Source organism: Sminthopsis crassicaudata, chromosome 3 (genome assembly GCF_048593235.1).
Source record: "Sminthopsis crassicaudata isolate SCR6 chromosome 3, ASM4859323v1, whole genome shotgun sequence".
Classification (NCBI taxonomy): domain Eukaryota; kingdom Metazoa; phylum Chordata; class Mammalia; order Dasyuromorphia; family Dasyuridae; genus Sminthopsis; species Sminthopsis crassicaudata.
In genome coordinates this window covers 190174144-190181583 of record NC_133619.1, presented here as the reverse complement: position 1 = coordinate 190181583, position 7440 = coordinate 190174144, and positions in this window count along the sequence as shown.

Genomic DNA, 7440 nt, shown 5'->3' with positions numbered 1-7440 from the left:
ATCCTTGGCTCAATTTAGTTATGATATATGATTTCTTGAACGAATTACTGTTGTCTAACAGAATTTAATTTAAAATTTTTGAATTAGTATTAATTAAAGACATTAATCTACAAATCTGTAACTATCTCTTTCTCTGTCTGTCTCTGTCTCACTTTGACTGTGTGTGTGTGTGTGTGTGTGTGTGTGTGTGTGTGTCTATGTGTCTCTCTGTTTTTCTCTTCATTGTTCCTTAGTTTAGTATTAGAACTACTTTTATCTCACAGAAGGTATTTGGCAGAATGTTTATTTCTCAATTTTTGAGAATAAGCTATGTATAAATTATTCATTAGAAGTTTGATAGAATTCTCTTGTAAATCCATCAGGTTCAATACTTTTTCCCTTTTTGGTCATTCCTTTGTGTTTGATTCTGTTGCCTTTTCAAAATTTGTATTATTTATTATTTCCATTTTGTGTTCTATTAATGAGTCTATTTTATATTTTTGAAGACAATCCTCTATTTCTTTTGTAGTGTCAGTTTTGCTGTGATTTAACTGGAATATAATAGATTGAGATGATTGTTTTTATTTTCCTGGATTTGTTGTGATTTTGCCTTGTTTGGTAATTGTTTTGTTGATTTTATTTTCTGTCAGCTTTTTTATAATGGCTAAAGGTTTGAAGAGTTGGCTCTGTGAGACAGGATAACAAATGGTAAATGAATAGTACAGATACTTGGTATAAATAGAGGTGGCTTAAGATGAAAGTTATGCTAAGGCACAACAAAAACAAGCAAGAGAGATAGAAATAAGCAAGCCATCTTCAAGGAAAAGAGGAATCAAGTCCCACAGAGAAAAAATTATGTGTGAGAATAGTGGAAGATAAAGTAGATAATATTGTTGTAATTGAAAGGAATATAAAATAAGATGGCCCTAACTTTCTGGAGCTTACAAACTTGTTGGAAAAATAAGCCCAAAATACATTAAAATTTAATTAAAATTTGAGATGCTTTATTAATTCAAAGGAGGAAAAAATTATCTAGGGATGTCATGATCAAGAAAGGCAGGGAAGAATTCAATAGATAGGAAAATAGAGAAAATCAGATTGTGAAGCCAAAATGTTTAAGAATATATGAGAGAATTGATAAATGAGCAAAGGATTTGAACAGACAATTTTCAGATGAAGAAATTAAAACCATTTTTATTAATATGAAAAAATGCTTAAAACACTATTAATCAGAGAAATTCAAATTAAGACAACTCTTAGGTATCATTACACACCTCTCAGAATGGCTATGATGACAGCAAAAGACAGTGATGAATATTGAAGTTGTGGTGGAGTTGTGAACTGATCCAATAGTTTTGGTGAGCAATATGGAACTATGCCCAAAGGGCCATCAGACTGTGCATACCTTTGTTCCAGCAATATCTCTACTGAGCCTGTATCTCAAGAGATTATAAAAAAAGAAAAGGGAAAAGGCTTCCATATATACAAAAATGTTTGTAGCACCCCTTTTTGTAGTGACAAGAAACTGGAAACTGAGTGGATGCCCATGAGTTAGAGAATGGCTAAATAAATTATAATATATGAATGGTATGAAATATTATCATTGTCTAAGAAACAATCAGTAGGATGATTTCAACAAGGCCTAGGGAGATGTGCATGAACTGATGCTAAGTGAAGTGAGTAGAACCAAGAGAACATTTAACAGCAACAACAAGATTATTTGATGATCAGCAAAGAGGAAATTCAGGCTAGTTCCAATAGTCTTGTGATTCATCTACATCCAGAGAGAGGACCATGGGACTCAGTGTGGATCACAACATAGTATTTTCACTTTGTTGTTGTTATTGTTTGCTTGCATTTTGTTTTCTTTCTCATTTTTCTTCCTTTTTTTTATTTTTCTTGTGCAGAATGATAATTGTGGAAATGTGTATAGAAGAATTGCACATGTTAATATATATTGAATTACTTGCTGTCTAGGGGAGAGAATTAGAGGAAGGGAGGGAGAAAAAAATTTGGAACACAAGGTTTTGCAAGGATAAATGTTGAAAACTATCTGTCCATGTACTTGGGGATATGTACTAGAGTGGGGACACTTATATGATAACCCACTTGTAAACACTTAAGTGACAGAGAATATATAACCTCTGTAGTACCCAGCCATTAGGGATTTGGGAAGGGATTTGTATTTCAGAATTGATTGCACACAAGTTATGCTTTGGTGCTTTAAGTATATTGGAACACCTCTTCTAGCAAGATGAATAAAAATCTTTTCATGGCTTCCCTAACTGATTCTCCAAATCTGTACTATTTAATACAGTGACTATGCTAAGGCTTCTTTCTTATTACTAAGTGAAAAAAAAAGTTCAAAATTTTTCCTTAAAGGTCAACTAAAGGAATTGCCAGATTCCCCAAGGCAATAAGAAATATCATATTAGAAGATCCTTATTCATCATACTTTGCACTGCTTATGATAGAAAAAAAGAATAGAAAAATTCTAAAAAAAAAAAAAAAAACTTTATAAGATTCTTCTAAAAGGATGAGTTAAAAAAAACAAAGAAATTACCTAATTTATTTATAAATTAGGAATAATTTCATTAGAGTCAAAAGTAATTAGATACTATGAGCAATAAATGCAACCATACATAAACTAAAATGTAATATATTACCAGACAATAAATAATTGTTTATTTATATGGGAGTTATATCAGCATCTTGCAGTTTGTAGTTAGCCAGACTAATAACTAGTTAGATCAGGGGTAAAAATTAATATCAAAGTAGAAGATAAGATAAAGATGAGATGACACTATGAATGATTATCAAAATTTTCTATAATTATTTAACTGCCACCATAATAAGGAGGCCAAAAAAGCCCAGAAACCACCTCATCCAGAAAACACTTGATGTTTTTATGAAATGGAAAAATATGGTTTTGAAAAATAAAAGTATAGAACCTAACTCAGTTATAAAATACTATGAGCAATAATAACAAAAATTTATGAATACTGTCAGCTCACAGAACAACAAAAACAGAACAAACAAAAATAGTAGAAGTCTATTTCAGAAAGGTTGCCATAAGACAACAATGAGACATATCATCTAAGAAAGTTAATTAATTTAAAAGGACTATATGTGAAAAAATATACTATATTCATCTATTTCTATATTTATCTTCAGTAAATATTGATACTGATCCACACACCTCAACCCTTGATTTGATATAAAGCACCAAAGAATAATTTTTCAAAATACCTCAGAGAAGATAAAGTGACAAAGCATGGAGGAGAGGAATGAAAATCATGAATGACATCACTACTCAAAAATGTCAGTCAGGGTAAATCAGTAATGACTAATACATATGCCATTTGCAAATAAGGAAGGAAGAAAGGAGGGAAAGAGGGAAGGAAGGAAGGAGGGAAAGAGGGAAGGAAGGAAGGAAGGAAGGAAGGAAGGAAGGAAGGAAGGAAGGAAGGAAGGAAGGAAGGAAGGAAGGAAGGAAGGAAGGAAGGAAGGAAGGAAGGAAGGAGGGAGGGAGGGAGGGAGGGAGGGAGGGAGGGAGGGAGGGAGGGAGGAAAGGAAGGAAGAAAGGAAGGACAAAAGGAAGGAAAGAAGGAGGGAGGGAGGAAGGGAAGGAAGGAAGGAAGGAAGGAAGGAAGGAAGGAAGGAAGGAAGGAAGGAAGGAAGGAAGGAAGGAAGGAAGGAAGGAAGGAAGGAAGGAAGGAAGGAAGGAAGGAAGGAAGGAAGGAGGGAAGGAAGGAAGGAAGGAAGGAGGGAAAGAAGGAAGGAAGTAAGAAAGGAAGGAAGGAAGGAAGGGAATGGAAGGGAGACTGAAAATTATCTACATGTATATTGAATATATCTTTGATGATATCACTATTCTATTGAATCAGTTAGCAACCAACTGAAATTTATCAAGCCTTATTGCCTATCACTTTGATAAATATTGGGGATATTAAAAAGGTGAAGAAAAAAGTCCTTAGTCTTAAGGAGCTTACGTTAGATAGGCTGAGGGAAAGTGTTCCAAAACCAACAAGAATGTGAGGACACCAACCTAGATTCAGGCAGGACATGCATCTGTATTGAGAAGTCATTTGCATAAGGTTGGAAAAGTAACTGTAATCAGTGTTTAGTCACTAAATTAACAGGTCACAACATAGAGAAAGTACTAAATTCTAAAGAAGAGACAGAATAATAAGAAAAATTTTAAATTATGCCAACTCAATTAGAATTGAACAGCATATCAATCATAATAAACTTCTGAACCAAACATGTAATCTCATAAACTTGAATATTATTATTCACTTGACATTTGGCAACAAAAATATAGAAAGTTTGTTTTGTAAACTGTTGACTTTATAACTGGCTATTAACTAGCAGTAAAATGTCTTATTTGAGAAAGAAATCTAATAGATGATAAAGACCATAAAGTCTACCTCAAAATTGGATCTAAGAACCATCAGAATGATCTGAAAAGGAAATTAAATATCTACTGTGTTTTACCCAAAAGCTCTAAACAATAAATTGACAGACATTTTTAAAACCATGTACCAGATATTGTGCTAAGTGATAGTGATACAAAGAGAAGGCTCAGGATTAACTTCCCTCAATTAATTTACCTTCTACTTGTGGAAATTACATTTACATATAAAAAGGTACATCTAGAATATACACAACATTAAGCCAAGGTAGTTTGGAGAGGAAGATAAGGAAGTAAGCTGAATTTTGAAGGACATTAAAGACTTAAAGCAATGTTAATAAGGAGTGAGAGCATTCCACTTGTGGCATATACCCCTATTAGAATATACAAAAAGAGATTTAAAAACCAACAAAGGTTCCATATATACTGAAATATCAATTGCAATAATTCTTCAATTGCAAAGAATTAGAAAAAGGAAATATTATTATAATAATTGGTGGGATAAATTAGATAATATCAAGCACACTAAGGGAAAATTTTGCATATTAATATGGCTATATATTGTCAAAATCTTGTGTTTCTGATATTACTGTTCATGGATTATGATTATCCAAATAATCAAAAACAGCAAGTTAGAAGGATACAACAAAGGAGAATAGAAAGGTAAGGATTGTCCATCCATATTACCCTACTCTGCTTACTATATGGATTTGCATGAATCAAAACCTCTACACATCACTGAAAAACTAGCATTAATTTAAAGAATTAGGTTGTTACATCAAATGTTTCCAAGAGGAGTAAAAAATGACCACTGATGCCCTTCTCATACTTAGGGAAAAAGAAATCAATGGACTTAAATGAATAGGAGGAAAGCCTCAAATGCCCTCCACAGTTTTCAATTGGACACAGCTAATCCCTGTGACTTTGGGGAAATCCTAAGGCTTAAAATGACCCCAGTAATCAAAAGCACAATTAGAAAGAAGAGAGCAAGACCGTGACTATGGTTAGAAAAAGCAGACAATGAAAGGACCAAAGAAGAAATTTGTCCCTTTAGTGGCCCAGTGAATGAAGCCTAAGAGATGCCTCCAACTGCTGAAAAGAAATCACAGAAGAATACTTAAGGGGGCACAGTGAATAATTATGTGACAAAAGATTGTATGTCCAGATGCTATTTGCTTCCTATAACTCACTGTGATTTACCAACTGTGTTAAGTCTTTCTTAAAGAAAGATAGAAAAGAAAAACAAAGGCTGGAATTCCATCTTGGAAGAAAATTACTTTTTCTTTAGGAATTGAAAAATCATACAGTGAGAGGGATTTCAAGACATTTTTCTGAGGAAAAAATAAGTATATTTAACTTACCATAAAGAAATCATCTAACTGTGGAAAGAATATTTCAGAGATCCAAGAAGTCTGCTCAGATAACAAGGATATAAAATGTACTTAGCTTATTTGATTTAATGCAAGTATTAATGGCATTAGCTAAATAGGTCCTGAAAAAATATATAACGACAGGGCATGAAGTGCCATAGTAAACCAAAAAGATGGATTAAAATTATGAATTTATGACTTCAACACATTAAAATTGTAATAGATTTAGAACTGAAAAGAACCTTACAATTAATTCAGAACAATTCCTACATTTTAAAAATGAGGAATCTGAGGACCAAAGTGGTTAAGTGACTTGACCCCAACCAGGTAGTAGGTTACATGGCCAGATCTTCATCACACATTCCAATGTTCCACATGGCCCCTATAGATGATTCTTCATACACTTCATTTACTTTAGAATAAGACAAAAACAGTACAAATGTGAAATGTGTTCTCATTTTCAGAAGGTAACAGTGATGTGATCTTTTTAGAAATATGAGTCAACTTTGGAGAAATATAGAAGAAATCTCACTGCCTTAGCCAAATATCTCATTTATTACAATCACATATTTCTGTGTGACAGCTTTTGCTTAGCACGGGGCATACTGCAAAAAAAAATATATATATATATATGTATATATATATATATATATGATTGCTAATTGAAAATAAAGTAGCATAAAATGAATTTCTAAAGAAAAAAAATCATGTGTTTTTTTTTTTTGCTTAAATGCCAATGTTTTCCTGATTTTTTCCTTATTGAATGTGTTGCTTTAAAAAAGGAGAAACAACTGATGTTTCCAAATTGACTGATAATATGTGTGCCATTTGACTCATTAAAAGAAAAATTGGTGGTGGATAAATTATAATTTCTGCCAATAACTCATCTATGATAATTTTATGCCAAAACCATTGTCTCTAAAAATGGTATAACAATAATAGCACTTAAGAGTGTACCAGAATGTTGTTGATTCAATAGTAAGATGTGAATTATTTTCATTAGCAATAGGATATGATGTCAATTCAGGTATTAAATCCCATTGAAATGGCTTAAAGTGATGGGTCTATCTGTTCCTATAACTAGGGCAGCTGGGGACACCACATGTTAACTTACTCAAGTGCCACTTAATTAGCCTGAGTAGCTGCTACCTTATGCTTTGCCTAGAAAAGAAAGGAACAGTAGCAGATGCTAAGCACAATAAAGAAAAGCCTGTTGAATACAAGAGTTAAGGGGGCGGAGAGAATAACAAAAAACCAGGCAACAGATGGAGAGAGCCAAAAGAAATAGTAAAATGGACAGGAAATAAACTACATTACACATAGTTTAGGAAATCAAATATCTGCAAATAAAGCTTAGTTATAAAAAGCTAACTAATTGGCCAAATGTCACATCATAAGCTATTTTGATGGCTGAAGAGGTCAATAGGAAGATTAAATTAATTCATGTTACTATTAAAAAATGATCTTGACATATTATGCCCCCTGATAAGAATGTGGCCCTTTTCCTTGACCAGGCCAAATTCTCTGCCCATTACTTCCCTTCTTATCATGTCCAGCAGACTGCCCCCAATATCATCTCTACCTCTTTATTATTCACTTTCTCTCTTATTGGTTCCTTCCCTGCTACCTACAAACATGATAAAGAATCTCCATTTCAAAACAAGACAAAATTTTTAA